This window comes from Embiotoca jacksoni, unplaced genomic scaffold (genome assembly GCF_022577435.1).
Source record: "Embiotoca jacksoni isolate LCO1_2020_lvr unplaced genomic scaffold, fEmbJac1.0.p SCAF_1, whole genome shotgun sequence".
NCBI lineage: Eukaryota > Metazoa > Chordata > Actinopteri > Embiotocidae > Embiotoca > Embiotoca jacksoni.
The window spans coordinates 12,642,444-12,657,025 of NW_027185229.1; positions in this window are offsets into that span (position 1 = coordinate 12,642,444).

A 14,582-nucleotide genomic window follows, 5' to 3' on the forward strand; every position below is an offset into this window, starting at 1 on the left:
AGGGAGACACTGCAGATACGGGCACTCCGGCTGACTGCCACAGAGGCCCCGATGTCAAAATAACAATGATGGAGGCTAGTGTGAAAATGAGTGGGGGGGCTTCAAACTGCTGTCATGGCCTTATTCACAGTCAAGGTCAAATGGGCATCTTCTGGGCATATCTGTCAGGATAGGGAATGTTGCTCATAATAACATTGAAAGTGTTTAAAAATAAAATTAGATGAATACTACATGATATGATGGTACTATATTATATTGGTTTGTTGGAACCAAAGCGCTTCCACATTCCTTAAGTCGCTCCCCCTTTTTTGGAACTAACTCCTTCAGCCACGCTTGTTGCTGTGCATACAACAAGGTGCATACCTTGTTCAAATGTAATAAGTAATGCGACTATTTTATTGACTTCATCAAAGTAATGTAATTTGTAATGTAACTACATTAGATTACTTTTCTAAAAATGTCCCAACAAACTATTTCAAACTATAGTGTAAACCTCCCAACAAACTTCTATTAAATGATGTCAATATAATTTGATTTAAGGTTGAAATGTTTTGATTTTAAAGCACAACCAGAAAAACAAATCACAAGTATGTAGATTACAAATGGCTGCAGAAGACATTCCTACGCAGCAAAAAGAAGTAAAGCAACAGAATAAATGTTCTTATCTATTTGATCTTTTTACTGAAAAGAAATATATTTGGAACCCCCCCCTGTAATCATCAACATTTTGAATCATAACTTTAGCAGGCTACAATTATGCTTATTTTGTAATTTAATTATTTAACTTTATTACATGTAATTAATTACTCCCCAACAGAACAGCAAGTCGCAATATTGCAATTTTTATATTATTTTTTTCATTTTATTATTATAATTAAAATGATACAGTACAATATGGAACATCTATATACCATTTTAACACCACATGGGTTAAAATTATACTTTTCCCACAATATCCAATACTGTAATTCACTACTGAACAATACAACAAGACTTTACTGGAATATTCTATAAATAGGAAAGTCACATGCACACACACATACCCAGACAGGATACCCTGCTACCACTAGCTCTGTGTTTTCTATCTTTTTTTCATTTCCACTCCTGTCTCTCTTAGCTTTGATTTCCTCATCTGACTTGGCCAAAAGGAATTGCCCTATTTAAATTTAAATCAACCTCCTCTCAACATCACTTCCTCTTCCTGTTGGTGGTGATTGTTCTGAGGGGAAAGGAAGGCAGACGGGATCGGAAAGGAGGAAGAGGAGGAGGAAAGGCTGTTGGTGCTGGTTCTTTGTTTCCCTCTCAGTCTCACCTGCTTCACTCCCCCCCCACCCTTACCACCTGACAAGCTTGACCCCTGCAGGCCTGGTAGAGCCAGCCAGACGACCTGCCGGCTGTCTGTTTCCTGCCTCACTGACTGACAGGATATTCATAGCATGCTTGGACCACAGTTAAAACAAGACTGCTAGTCTCAGTCTGAGTTTCTAAAAAATGGCCGGTTTAATTATATATTTATCATGCGTATGATAACTATGGGTTTCAGTAGGATTAACCAAGTTGAATATAAGGAAAAGTATAAAGTATAAATACTTCTATTTATTGGCCATCCGCATTTAAATGAAGATTTCATCTAAAGTATCAGTGAACAGCAAGTGTCGTCACTTTCACTAATTAGTTGAGTTTAAAATGTAGCTCGTCCTAATTTGTTGTCAAGGGGAACTGATACCTAAACGTGTCTGCAATGTGTGCCTCAAGTTGTCTTCTTACCTTTACTGAGGCGTGCTTTGATTCTCCTGCTCCGTTGGTGGCTAACCTGAGTTGGTGGCCACCACTCAGCTCAATTCTGACCTTGCTAATTTGGCACGCCTGCAGCAAACAGTACCATGTTACCTAAAGCTTATGATCGAGGATATACTGCATATACATACATACCTGTATGTGAGAAATAACACAAATCAAAAACTGAGTTGTTTAAGCTCTTGTTCAGCTATTTTGTGCTCGGTTAGATCAGACAACAAAATTGTTCTGTCCCAACTGCATGTTGGATGCCCCCAACCCCATCTTCTTCCAACATCAGATACAGGGTGTCAGTGTTGCTATTTCACACACACTTCGGTACTTCTTTAATTCTCTTTTTTAAATTCTATTCATGACATTTAATATGTACAACACAGTTAATGTGTCCCTGGAAATTTTTTTAAATGTGCACTGTTTTCATGCCTTCCCTCCAACTTCCTATGAAGGCAGGGTTTTCACATTCACTTCACATGTGGCTCTTACAACAAATGCATCTGATTTCTGATGTTGTGCGATAGCACAGTTCTGGCAAACCACAGCCATAGTGTCTGCAGCTTGTAAACTACTTACTGCTGTAAATTACACAATGCAATGCTAAAAAATGTATTCATGGGAACTTTACAGTTGCAAGACTGGATTACCAACTGGGCAAAGCATACAACTGTTTAGAGGCCAGGTTTGATACTTATTATTATGATCTACATTTCACATAGATTGGTTGATAAAAAACATCAGATGCACTACTGAAGTGCAACATCATGAGTCCTAGCTACTCAGTCATGTGGCACTGTGTCAAAATATTAGTTGCTCCTTTCATGGTCTCCTTTGTTGTATTTTTTTTATTTCATGATCCATCCATCCATTATCCATACCCGCTTTATCCTGAACAGGGTCATGGGGGCGCTGTAGCCTATCCCAGCTCACTTTGGAACCTGCACAGGTCGCCAGTCTATCACAGGGCCAACACTTATAGACAGACGGAAACAAAGACCATTCACGCTCTGAGTTACACCTAAGGGCAATTTGTAGAACCACCAATTAACCTGAGGTGCATGTTTTTGGATGGTGGGAGGAAGCCCGGAGAGAACTCACGTGTACCACATTTTTTAAATGGGTGACTGTAATACATGCAAATACATGTAATACATGCAAACAGCAGTTTGGCATTGTTTCCAGTCTTTTGTTAACCCTGTCCCAACTGTTTTGACAAGTGTTGCTGCTACCAAATAATAATAAAAAAAAGAGCATATATTTTTCACAAAACAATAATATTTCTCAGTTTCATTATTTGATATGTTGAGGTGTTTCATTTACATTTTACACAGTGTCCTAACTTCTTTGGAAACAGGGTTGTACATCTAATAACTTTTTTTCCTTCATAATTGATTATTTAAGTCACAGAAGATCAGGAAGCAGTGACAACATTATAGTCCTACTCCCTGACACCAGAGTTAACACTTAATAAAGTCTTGTTTTCCTTTAGAATAGATGATTTGTTACCAATTGATTAATCAATTTATATTAACAGGTAGGATTAGGTAAAATGATAAAGCTAGTTTATTTAGTTGGAGTCAATGGGGGCCCTGACAAGAAATCCCGGGTCCCCATCGGAGGATAATCTTGCCATGTTGAGGCACAAAGTAATAATTCTTACACATCAGAAGCCCCAAAATAAAATTGCATGCTTCAGCTTCTCAGGGTATGTTGCTGTCCTTATTTTTGTTTTCAATCAAGTCTTTAAAAAAGCAACAGTTTTACTATTCTCACTCAACTTGATCAACACATTCCAACTGCTGGACTACTCTGTCATGTTGAAATGCCACAAAATATTTCTCACATCACTGTGAATAAACAGCCAATTAATTGAATTCAGAGCCAGAGGTTTTGTGAGAACTGTGAAGGTGGTCTTTTTTCAACCTGTACATCAACCTTCCACCTGTTCATGCAGCGTTTCATGCTCAGTGTCACCGCGGCTCGGTATTTGTGGTGCTGTTCTTTCCAGTAGATGGTATCACTCAGAGACGTGACGGCAGTCAGTAAAACCTTGACCAAACAAACAGTACTACTGACATGTTTATTTACTTTATTCAAAGTGAACAATCAGTTTGCTACAGTGCAGGGTGGAGTAACTTGTCATTGCTCAAACCTGTGATGAAGGAAACAAGCCAATTATAGACATGTAATCACGTTTTTATTTTCTGTGCACTAACTTGACCAAATACGGACTTTACTAATGTGAGCGGTGATAAAATCATCTCTTACTGTACTATATCTATTTACTACCTGTTTCTCGTCGAGGTGACAAAACCAGGCCGTGGTTTGTGGTGTTGGACCTCAAAGCAAACACGTTTATTTGTAAGTACAAAATACTTGTGTTATAACCTGATAAACAACTTTTTTGTTGTTAGTCCTGATTCCATATACTGTTTTTTAAATTGTACGATCTCTGAACTTCTGAGGCTTTTCTGAAACCTATTGAAAACAAAAAAAAAACTTTATAAATGCATTGTCATCAAGCCAAAAAGCAAAGCATCTTTCTTGCTAATTCCTGCAAAGCTGTCACTTTCACTGTAAACGGTGGCTGTACTTGTTAGGAATAGAAGTGAACAGAGAGTTGAGGTCCATTGTGGCTTGAGGTGGAGAAAAGCTTGACAGCTGCCGAGAATGTAAAAACAAATCTCTCTGTAAATGTAAGAAATAACCATACGCACACCTTATATGCGACTGTTGACAGGCTAACAAACCCTCCAGTGTCAGTATAGCTCCTGAGCTACAACCCACCTAGGCCTGCAATCAATTTGCCTGAAAAAATTCATAAAAAATTGACATCATCCAATCAACCATGGAAGCCTGGAAGACATTATACAACATCTGAAGTTGGATATTCTACCAACACACTTTTTCAAAAATATTTCTAACTCCGTGGCCTCTGATCTTTTACAAATTGTAAACACATCCCTTCTCTCTCGCCCTGAAAATCCTGCTGTTGGTTTATACAGCACTGAATGGTTTACGGCCAAAACACATTTCTGATCTACTGCTACCTTATGAACCATCCAAGAACCCTCAGGTCATCTGGGACTGGTCCCCTTTCTGTTTACAGAGTCATGACTAAACATGGAGAAGCAGCGTTCAGTTTTTATGCCCCACATATATGGAACAAACTCCCAGAAACCTGCAGGTCTGCTGCAACCTCCGCTCCTTTAAATCAAGCTTGAAGACTTTTCTGTTTGTTGCTGCCTTTCATTGAACCATATTTAAGGATCATGATTAATTTCTTGCATTTCTGTACTTTATTTTTGTATTTTCGGTCTTAACACTGCACGGAAATTGTATTCTATTTTTTAGCTTGCTTTATTTATTTTTATTTTAATGTTTTAATCACTGTTTTGTCCTTTTTGCCCGATGATGTTTTGATGCTTAATGGTTTTATGTGAAGCACTTTGAATTGCTTGTTGTTGAAATGTGCTATACAAATAAACTTGCCCTGCCTTGCCTTCAAATTCAAATTCCTCTAAGCAGTATGTCACCCTCCATATCTGGATTAGTTCACTGTAATGTTTAATAGGGCTTTGGAAATGGAATTACTGCTTATCGTGGTTAAAGTTAAGGGGAATCCAGACAACCGTACAGCCATGTCTGGTTGAGTTATCAAAACCTGTATGTTATGGGATTTTGCCTCGTTTTAAGGTGCATGTAAATGCTTGACTTCTGACCTTTGTTACTTGAATGGGTAATGCTAGAATCAGTGACCATAAATAAATGACATCTCCTGGGCATTACCAGACTAGTCACATCAGCCAGACCAGGTCACAAGCACAGAATAAAGAGGGGAAAAAAAAAAAAAACTTTCCAACTTGTTCACACTTTCTCTATTAAACAATTCATTCGATAGCTACTGCCTCAGACCGACTCATGCGGCTCTTATCTTGTTTTAACAGCACCATCGAGATGCACAATACATTTATTTTCCCTCCAATTAACACGGTGAATAATACGCAGGTCCGATAAGAGCTTTTTGTTTCAAACAGTGTTTGTGAAACCGGGGAAATGTGAAGGCATTTTTCATTGTGAGGTTGTTTGGCTCTAACACAGGGGATCTGATGAACATGTCAGCCAAAGCTGCTCCAGAAGTGCCAGGGGTCAGTGAGCAGCGGCACTGACGGAGAGGAAAGCTTCAGCAATATCTCAGATATTGACCATTTCACAAGCCGAAGATATAAATCAGCTTTTATTCCAAGAATTAAATGGGATTTTTAATGCTTAAACATACACAATAATGAGACAATGTAGAGAGTAGCTTTAGTTGTTTTTTTCTTTAGCTGTTTATATATATAGATCAAAATCTAGTGGTGAAAAGGTAGGTGCTTGATATCAAGCAAAAAACACTAAACTTAAACAACCAAGGCAAAAATAATCAGAAACGAATCACATCAAAACAATAAAGAGCTGGCAAGGAGTTTGAATGTACTTGACAACAAAACACACAAGAATATGACAAGAAAATGCAAACAAACTGACAAACAGAAAAGGAGAGCACACAGAATACAAGAAGAGCACAACAAAGGACAGATGAAACTAATCAGGGTTGTGCACACAACAACAAGGGCAGGAGGTTAGGTAGATAAAGAAATAGGGGGCGAGTGACTACAAAATAAAACAGGATACACAGACTTCAGACTGAACTAAAGACTACAAATCTGAAATGAAGATAAATATATTTTTGTATCTTTGTCATGTTTGAATCTCAAATCCAAATGCCTAAAGTATCAAAACCATCTGCTTATTTCTACTGTTTACACTTTAATTTTAGTGCAAGGAACATGTAGTTTGCACTGCAAAGCTGCACTAATCACTGTGTATCCTATGGACTTTTTATAGATTTTAAACTTCGCAACTTTTCTGTTTTCTTTTTCTAGACAGAAAAGGCAGCAATTACAGGTATTAAAACACACACACAAAAACTGGCTACTGCTTTTCAACTACAAATATTTGTTTGATTTTCTTCAAAGATTTTTCAGGCCTCTATACCGGTGACAACTGTGGTTGGAAGCATTATGTTTTTGCATGTCCAACAACTGTCCCTTCCATGCTTGTGAATGTATTATCTGAGGAACAGTTTAATAGGATTTCTTCAAATTTGGCAGAAAAGTACATTTGGTCCAAAAGATGAAAGGATTGTACAACGTAAATACTCATTTTGAATTTGATGCAAGTAACACGTCTCAAAAAAGTTGGGACAGGGGCAATATAAAACTGGAAAAGTTATATAATGTTAAAACAAAAACCACTTGATTTGGTTAATTAGTAACAGGGCAGTAACATTATTGGGTATAAAAAGAGAATTCCAGAAAGACAGTCTCTCAGCAGTGCAGATGGGGAGAGGTTCACCACTCTGTGAAAGACCATGTGGAAAAATAGAGTAACAATTTAAGAATAAAGTTTCTCAACGTAAAATTGCAAATAATTTAGGGACTTGGGTGCATAATATAATTAAAAGATTGAGAGAATATGGAAAAATCTTAGCATGCAAGGGACAAGGCTGAAAATCAATATTGGATGGCTGTAATCTTGGAGGCATGCATTAAATACAGACACAATTTGGTAGTGGAAATCACGGTGTGGGCTCAGGAACACTTCTGAAAACCATTGTCTGTGAACGCAGTTCATCACATCTCTGTGTATGTATGTATGTCTTCACTTCACCGCTGGTTGTCGAGGTGGTGTCCCGCTAACAATGTGGGCTTCATTGACAATTGGAATACTTTCTGGGGAAAACCTGGTCTGATCCGGAGAGACATCCATCCTACTTTGGATGGTGCAGCTCTTCTTTCTAGAAATATAGCCATGTCTCTTAACAGCCCTAAAACCTGACATCCCAGGGTTGAGGCCAGGACGCAGAGTTGCAGTCTTACATGCTCCTCTGCAGCTTCTTTAGAGCTGTCACTCACCCAAAACCTTTTTATATTTAATATTTTTTACTGTTATTTTATTTCTTTCCTGTATCTATAAATGCTGCTGTAGCTAAATAATTTCCCCTTGGGGATTAATAAAGTAACTATCTATCTATCTACCAAATTAATGGATCAAAAAAATCTGACAATTAAAAGCGGACTATTAAATATCAGATCTCTCTTGTCTAAATCTCTGTTAGTAAATTACTTGGTAACTGATCGTCAGATCGATTTATTCTGTCAGAGACCTGGCTGCAACAGGAAGAATATGTTAGTATTAAGGAAGCAACTCTTCCCAGTCATATTAATTATCATATTCCTAGAGATTCAGGCCAAGGAGGAGGAGTGGCAGCAATCTTCCACTCAAGTTTATCAATTAATCCAAAGCTGAAACTTAGTTATAAATCATTTGAGAGTCTGACTCTTAGTCTCTCACACCCAAACTGGAAAACATAGAAACCGATTATATTTGTTGTTGTTTATCACCCACCTGGTCCTTATTCGAAGTTTCTAACTGAATTCTCTGACTTTTTATCAGATTTAGTGCTGAATTCAGATAAAGTGATGATAGTTCATGTTGACGTGGACAACAATAGCCTCAGTTCTACTTTTAGCTCATTATTAGATTCTACAGGCTTTTCTCAGGATGTAAATAAACCCAGTCACCGTGGTAACCACACCCTCGATCTGGTTCTGTCGTATGGCATGGAAACTAAAAATGGAATTGTATTTCCTCAAAACCCTGTTTTGTCAGACCACTTCTTATTAACATTTGAAGTTACAATAATGGATTACACAGCATGTGGGAATAAATCCCACTACAGTAGATGTCTGTCAGATAATGCCGTGGCCAAGTTTAAGGAAGCAGTGTCATGCTTATCCTCTTCTTATGCCGTGTGTTAAAGCATCTACATTGATCAAGTGGATCATCTTGTAGAAAATACTGCAGCATCTCTGCGCACAACTCTAGATAATGTTGCCCCTCTGAAGAAGAGAGTAATGAACCAGAGGAAGTTGTCTCCGTGGTACAACTCACAATTACGCTCTGCTAGGCAGGCGACGAGAAAGCTGGAAAGAAAATGGCTCAGATAATGGACTCGTCTCTGTACTTGTTCTTCTGGACCTCAGTGCTGCTTTTGATACGATTGATCGTACGATCTTATTACAGAGATTAGAAGACGTTACAAGGATTAAAGGAACTGCATTAGACTGGGTCAAATCCTACTTATCAGATAGATTCCAGTTTGTCCATGTCAACAATGAATCTTCCAGACAAACAATAGTAAGTTATGGAGTTCCACAAGGCTCAGTGTTAGGTCCAATACTTTTTACTTTGTACATGCTTCCATTGGGAGATGTCATCAGGAAGCACTGCATAAACTTCCATTGTTATACAGATGACACTCAGCTATATCTTTCTATAAAACCAGATGAAACTAATCAGTTAGTAAAACTTGAAGCTTGTCTAATAGACATAAAGGCCTGGATGACCAAAAACTTCCTTCTTCTAAATTCAGACAAAACGGAAGTTATTGTACTTGGTCCTAAACACCTCAGAAACTCTTTTTGTAATCACTTAGTTACTCTAGATGACGTTGTCTTGGCCTCCAGCAAAACTGTGAGGAACCTTGGAGTCATTTTTTTTTTTTTTTTTTGATTTTATACACTTTATTAATCCCCGAGTGGAACTTGCTTCACTACAGCAGGGGGGAGATGCTGCAGCAGGCTGCCACTAGCGCGGCGCCAGGTAACCTGACCTGAGGTGCATGTTTTTGGATGATGGGAGGAAGCCGGAGAACCCGGAGAGAACCCACGCAAGCACAGGGAGAACATGCAAACTCCGCACAGAAAGGCCCAGGACCGGATTCGAACAGGGAACCTTTTTTGCTGTGAGGTGACAGTGCTAACCACTGCACCACCGTGCCCATCTTTGATGAGGATTTGTCCTTTAGCCACCATATAAAGCAAATCTCCAGAACTGCCTTCTTTCATCTGTGTAATATTAATAAAATCAGGAAAATCCTTCCTCAGCGTGATGCAGAAAAACTCATTCATGCGTTTGTTACTTCTATGCTAGATTATTGTAATTCCTTGTTGTTAGGATGTCCACATTACTCATTAAAAACCTTGCAGCTGATCCAAAATGCTGCAGCAAGAGTACTGATGGGATTGAGCAAGAGAGATCATATTTCTACAGTTTTAGCTTCTCTTCACTGGTTTCCTGTGAAATCAAGAATATATTTTAAAATTCTCTTGATGACTTACAAAGCCCTACATGACCAGGCTCCATCATATCTTAGAGATCTTATAGAACCATATAATCCTATCAGAGCACTTCACTCTCAGTACGCTGGTCTACTTGTGGTTCCTAGAGTTTACAGAAGTAGAATGAGAGGCAGAGCCTTCAGTTTTCAGGCTCCTCTCCTGTGGAACCAACCAGCTCCCAGTTTGTGTTCGAGAGGCAGAAACCCTCTCTAGCTTTAAGATTAGACTCAAAACGTTCCTTTTTGATAAAGCCTATAGTTAGGACTGGCTCAGGTGGACCTGAACCAATCTTTAGTTATGTTGTTATAGGCCGAGGCTGCTGGGGGACCTCGTTACACGCTGAGCTTCTTTTCTTTCCTCCTACTCTTTAACTGACTCATACCTCACCATATTTTTCTCTCCCATAGCTTTTGCTTATTGTCTGTATCCTCTCCATTCAGTTCCCTCGCTCGCGTAGTTTCTCTTCTTTCTTTTGCAGATGTCCCATCATGGAGCTGCATGTCTGCCCTGCACTTGTCATCTCCACCAACAGTTCTTCTCTTCTATCTCCATGCTGTCCTTTTCTCTCTCTGCTCTCCTCTCACCCCGACCGGTCGAGGCAGATGGCCGCCCACCTCTGAGCCTGGTTCTGTCGGCGGTTTCTTCCTGTTAAGAGGAAGTTTTTCCTTCCCTCTGTTGGAGGTTTTTCCTCCCTTAGAGGAGTTTTTCCCCTCCTAGCTTATGTGGGAATTGTTGAATTTTTGGGTTTCTCTGTATAATATTGTAAAGTCTTGCTGTAAGGACTTTAATGTGTTAAGTGCCATGAAATAACCTATCTTGTGATTTGGCACTATAAAAATAAAGTTGAATTGAATTGAATTGAATAGATAGATAGATAGATAGATAGATAGATAGATAGATAGATAGATAGATAGATAGATAGATAGATAGATAGATAGATAGATAGATAGATAGATAGATAGATACTTTATTAATCCCTCAGAGGGACATTTTTATGTTACAGCAGCATGTACAGGGCAAAAATATTGAATATAATTAAAACAAATGCACATTCTATACAATAAAATGAAATAAAATAATATTAAATAAACTAAACTAAACTAAACAACAGTGCAATGAATTAGAACAAAACAACAGACAAAACAGCAGTGCAAGGGTGTCATTGCTGTATGATGGATTTGGCGAGGTGTGAGTTATTGTACAGTCTGATAGCAGTGGCCAGGAATGATCTCCCTGTATCTGTCCTTGTGACAGCAGAGCTGGAGGAGTCTATTGTAAAAAGTGCTCCGCTGTCCCTGCAGCAGGTGGTGGAGAGGGTGGTCAGGATTATCCAATATGGATAATAGTTTCCTCAGCGTCCTCCTCTCCACCACCTTTTCCAGACATTCCAGTTTGCAGCCAATGATGGAGCCGGCCCTCTTAACCAGTTTGTTAAGTCTGTTGGTGTCTCTGGCTCCAATGCTGCTCCCCCAGCAGACTACGGCGAAGTACAATGCACTGGCCACAACAGACTGGTAGAACATCTCCAACATCTTGCTGCACACATTGAAGGATGGAAGTTTTCTCAAGAAAAAGAGTCGACTCATCCCCTTCTTGTAGACAGCGTTGATGTTGGTCTTCCAGTTTAGTCTGTTGTCGATGGAGACACCCAGGTCCTTGTAATCCTCCACCATGTCCACCTCCAAGACCAGCCTCTCCAGCACCTTCATCATATGAAATGTGAGGGCAACCAGTCGGTAGTCATTTAGACCAGATGGAATCGTCTTCTTAGGTACAGGAACCAGGCACGACGTCTTCCACAGCACCGGGACTTCCTTCTGCTTCAGGCTCAGGTTGAAGAGGTGTTGCAGGACATCAGCCAGCTGGATGGCGCAGGTCTTCAGGACCCTGAGGCCGATACCGTCAGGTCCTGCAGCCTTACGCTGGTGGAGTCTCGCCACCTGTCTTCTAACCTGGCCAGTCGTCACAGAGAGGGGGAGGGGAGTGGTCATGACGTCAATGGTGGAAGAGCCCTCTGATGTTGAGGGCTTTGTGTCCATGCAGCTCACCAGGGGGGACAATAAGCATATATAATAAAATGTCTCCGTTTCAACATTTGAGATGTTGTCTTTAATCTATTTGCAATTAAATATGGGTTTACAGGATTTGTAAATCATTGCATCCTGTTTTTATTTACATTTTACACAGCTTCCCAACTTTTTTGGTCACAGGCTCATAACTACAACAGCCTTCCTCGCATAAGTAGCGTGAGGTGAAAATTTGCTTTGTGTTTGGTTTGAGCAGAATATAAAAGAGGGGTCGGTTGTGTTTTTGTAACAGCTATAACCTGGTCCCGCTGCAGGGACCTCAAAGGTGGGAGGGCTGTGCTTGGGCTACACACAAAAAATGGAAGCTACTGAGAACTCATCTTACCCAAGTACATCTGACTGTGTCCATATGTTTGACCTATGCTATATAAAATGTGTTTTCATTTTATATACGTTTTTATATTTATTAGATTTAACTAATAACGCATTTCTGCTCACCAATGATCATAATTTTAAAATTAATGATACTATAGATCATTTAATGTTAATGTCTGCAGTATATCAACACCCTATATCTCCTGTTTTGCTACTCAGTGACAATATTACTCCAAATAATACTACTGTAACCTCTGATTAACAAATAGTAACTCAGTAACAATAAATTATTCCCAATGCAATCTTAAACACAAAGTTGTTCGACACTTCTACTAACATATACTGTAGCTACTGATATATTGCATCCACTGAATAATAACACACTAATTGTTGGATGGCAGTCTCACTCCTTTTAAAAACAACAAAATCATTCAGCAAACTATGTCACCTCTAACTACTAATGTTGAATCATTAAAAAAACAAAACAATGTGAGCTCAGAGAAATCAGGATCAGTGTAAAATGCTGCCATGGCTACAATTAATATTCATTTTAGTGTTACAGTTATATTAACATTGTTGGTCAAAATTCCGTCATTGTAAGGATCTGCCATCTTCTAGTCAATCCATGGGTAGAAAAGCTCAGCCACAACTTTGACACAGAAAAAATTTTCAACAGAGAGGATCGTTATCAGCGCTCAGAGCAATTCTTTCAGTCAATGTGATATTTGTGGTCTGACTTGTTAGTGCACAGCAATGACTAAATAAGTTGCCATGCTTACATTCCACTTGCAAAAGCAACACAGGAGCAAGGACTTATCTCTCTTCTCTGCTGCTGTCTGTCAACCTCACGTCTCACTCAGAGTAGAAAAATGTCTGCAGGAAATGAGTGTGCTTTTAAACACATTGGCCATATTAAGAACAAGCATCTTAATAGATTCACACGAATGACAACCTTGGAGCTCACACACACCTTCACTTCAAACTGCCAATGCATGTTCCCCAGAAAAACTCCAATACAGCTTATAAATCTTAACAAAGACTCTCTCAGCAGCTCTGTGAGACATATTCTGAGCACGCCCACACAATCTGCATTGGACTGTGTGACAATTTTGGTGTCTTGGCCAAAGTGCGCTACTACAACTTCCGCTTGTTGTTGATTCTTTTTGTTGTGAGAATTTGATCCATTCAGTCCAATAACATTTGGGAGGTCTAGAAGATCTGTATGATTATTTTTTTTTTTTACATCCCATTCATGTGTATGGAGAGGCAACAGGAAGGCTTTGTTCAGAATACAGGCAAATTGGATTTGTTTTTCAGATCAGATCTTTATGACAGACTGTCTGCACTTTTATTTGCAAGTAAGTGGATCATATTTGGCGTGTCCCGTCATTACCAACCTATCTGCATGGGTTACTGTGGTAACATCGTTCACATAACTATGCTAGTGAGACGGCTACACCTCAGAAGCAAAGTGCCGGCAGACAGCTTGCTTTGGCATTCTGTCCACGGACTGTTGTTATCGTTTGTCCTCCATAGCGCCAAAATCTACACTCTCTAAAAGCACTCTGCTAGTGGTAGCACAGATTCTGCTCATTCTGTCAATCTGAAAATGATATTGTCATTGTATTTTGCGTAGCAAGTGATGCAAGAAGTCCGACCTGAGCCAGCAGACCTTCCCTGACTACGACGCATCCGTAGAAATCCTATTGGAATTGCGTTTCAAACCTCCTTCAAATGTGGTTTGGATCTGAGTGGCAAAAATCTAAATTCATTTAACTTTTTGCTGTCCACATTTCTAAAAATCAATCCAGATCTTGTTGATGATGATGAAGATGGAATGAAAATTCCATCTTTGAAAGTTCTTCTTAATTTTTCTTCCTATTAATTCTGAATTACCCATCAATGAAGTGAATAAACAATTTCCAATAATGAACTGTTTCTTTCAAGCTTATGAGCTAAAACATTCAAAGGTAAACTCTAAATATTGGATAGTGAGTCAGTATACTTACATGCAAGACAAAATAACATACTTCATAAAACATCCAAAAATAATCTCAAATCTTGATAAGGTGACAAGAGATAACACTCAGTCAAGAACACAAGATTATAACTTGAAAAATGTAATTCCATTACTGGCATTGGAGACCACTATTCTGAGATTAAC